This window comes from Vombatus ursinus, unplaced genomic scaffold, assembly GCF_900497805.2.
Source record: "Vombatus ursinus unplaced genomic scaffold, bare-nosed wombat genome assembly UNPS02014817.1, whole genome shotgun sequence".
In the NCBI taxonomy this organism is placed as follows: domain Eukaryota; kingdom Metazoa; phylum Chordata; class Mammalia; order Diprotodontia; family Vombatidae; genus Vombatus; species Vombatus ursinus.
In genome coordinates this window covers 1,216,499-1,219,284 of record NW_020954595.1, presented here as the reverse complement: position 1 = coordinate 1,219,284, position 2,786 = coordinate 1,216,499, and positions in this window count along the sequence as shown.

The following is a 2,786-nucleotide window of genomic DNA, read 5'->3' as shown; positions in this document are numbered from 1 at the left end:
GAGAAGGAAAGTTCTAGGGAAGGCAGAAACTGAGGCACAGTGGTAAAGTCCTTATGAGTGAGAAGTGGAGCTGCCTGGACCTTCATCCCCAAAATGGAGACCCCAAAAGGAACTGACCAATGGGAAAAAGGGGACTGATGAGGCAGAGGGATATTGCAGGGTGAGAACTCCCCAGGCACTGACGGAAGCTCAAAATGGCATAGCCTGTGTTGGCCAGTGCCTTGGGTAGAGCTGTGTCTGTTTTTTAAGGCCCTGTACAAATTGGGGAACCTTCAATTTGCTTCAAGCTGTGGTCACAAAAGCAGAAGGATATTGGGGGGACTGGCATGCCCAAGGTTTAGCCAGCCTGACTCTCACCTTAAAAAAAAATTTACTTCTGTTTTTGTTTCCTACATCATAGTCATTTCTGGAAAGATCTGCCTTTCTTTTGCTCCTCCCCCTCCCCCAAATGGAAAACTCTGTTATAAGAAAAATGGTTAAGTAAAAACCTCTCCTCCACTGAGCACATCTGGTAGGATACACAACGTTCTGCCCTAGCAGGCCCCCACCTATTCCGAGAAGGGAGGTATGTGTTCCCAGGTCTGGCCTCCTTGTAGAAATATTTTCTTTTCTATTGCTGTAGTCACTGTCACCTGCTTTTATAAATAACAATAGATTCATTAAATGCTGGATGCCAATCTCTCACTTCATAGAAGAGGAAAAACTGAGACCCAGAAAGTTGAAGTAACTTAAGCGTTCCCCCTGTGTATAGATTGCGCCATCTAAGGACTTCTCAAAGCACTTTCTCATTCCTTTTCTCATTGGACGGAGAGCTGCTTAACTCTGGCCTTTCTATTCCCAGGGGCTGCTATGGCCCTTAGCATGCAGTAGGCATTTAATAAGTGCTTGTTGCTTGATCTGTAAACAGCAGCAGGAGCTTGATAGAGAAGACACCGTTACACTGAAGTTGACTAGAAAGTAGTAAAGAATGTATTATATTCTTAACAAAATAAAAACTAAGCTGTACATTATGGCTATTTGGGTTTGGGGGCCCATGCACCAACCTCTTTGCTGTTCTTTGTATATGGAAATGTTCTTTTGAGCTGCTCTTTGTCAAAGTCAGAATCAATTTTTTAAAAAGCAATAAATCATTAAAAATATGTAATGATAATAAAATGTAAGATCTGAGCAAGGTGGGGTAGAAACTGCCTTGGACTTGATGTCAGGGTGAGTTTCCACGATGCTTTAAACAGTTCATGTTCTTATTGCATAGAATGATCCTCCATCTCTGAGAGGCGGTTACACCGTTCCCACGTTGCAGATTGAAAAAGAGGCAGAGGGAGAGGTGGCAGACCAGAACCTTTCCTGGGGTCCTCTGGCCCCCCCCCCATCAGACGCTCCAGCCCTCCTGGCCCTGTCACTCTGCTCTTGGGAGGGCTTTAGTGTCTGTGTCCTTGTTTACTGGGGTGGGGTGCTCCGTCTCACAGAGTGATTGTGAAGATGGCACTTTGTAACCCGATAGAAGGCTAAAGCAGCACTATTAAAGTTTCCACAATGGCACATCTGCCTGCTAGGTGTGGCTTCCCACCAAATCAGCACTCAGAGGATCTGCTATGGAAAACAGACTGGCTTTGGGGTCAAAGGAACAGAGTTCGAATCCTGGCTTTGCAACTTCTTACCCGTGTGACCTTGGGCAAATTTTTGACCTCTGCACTCCATTTTCCTCACCATTAGTTGAAGGGGTTGAACCAAACAGATGACTCAGAGGGTTCTTCCAATTCCTGTTCTGTGACTTCAAGAGCTGACGGGTTAAGCTGATGGGTTGTCTGAAGGTTCCCTTGGTTGGTATGGGTGATAATAAGTTATTGAACTCCTTCCAGATAATATCTCCATGCCTCAGACCGGGCCTTTGCCAGGAGTCGCTCTTTCTTGCAGATAGAATCATGGATTTAGAGCTGGAAGGGGCCTTGGAAGCTCTTCTGGTCCTATCCTCTTTTTACACAGGATCAGACAAGTTCAGTGATTTGCCCAAGGTCACGTAACTCTCAAGTGGGAAAGCTGAGATTTGAACCTAGGCCCTTCTAATTCCAAATCCAAGGCTCTTTCCGATGCACCATGCCACCACCATGTAGTGTTTTGCTGAGATCTACTGACCAGGGAAATACACACAAGTCTGTGGCACATTAGAGGGTGTCGTGACCCAAGGGACAATGGTCTCTACTGTGACATTGGCTACTTTGATCTCTATGATGAGGTCATTGTTGGTGAAGGTCTGGGCAGCTGAAGATGGGAGTCAGGATAAAGCATGCTTTGTGCTCACAGATGTACTGTCCACCTCCAGCAGCTCACGGGGTGCCTTGGGATACTTTGGCCTGTCTCCAAAAGGTACTAGCGAGCTGAAAATCTGCAAACAAAGCAGGGATGAAATCCCACCCCACTGAGGACCTGTTCCAGTGTTGAGATGGACCATGGTGGGCTGGTGTCCCCCTTGGGTCCTCCTCCATACTATATGTCCTCCTCACCAAGCTTTCATGTGGCCCAGGAATCCCGAATGGTACTTCTCTCACTTGGCAAATAGCCAATATTGGAGAATGTGTTGGACCAATTCATAGTGCTGAGTGGGGCACTGATACTAGATGGGAAAGTTACACAACTCAGCAACCCTGTGGTGAGGGGATTCATGGATTCCCCAAAGACCACAGGGGCATTTCCACCCATTGCTTTCAGAATTGGAATCAAATCACTGCCCCCATTGCCTCTGGAATTTATCCAAGATCACAGAATTAGAGCAGAGCAGGGATTTGAAC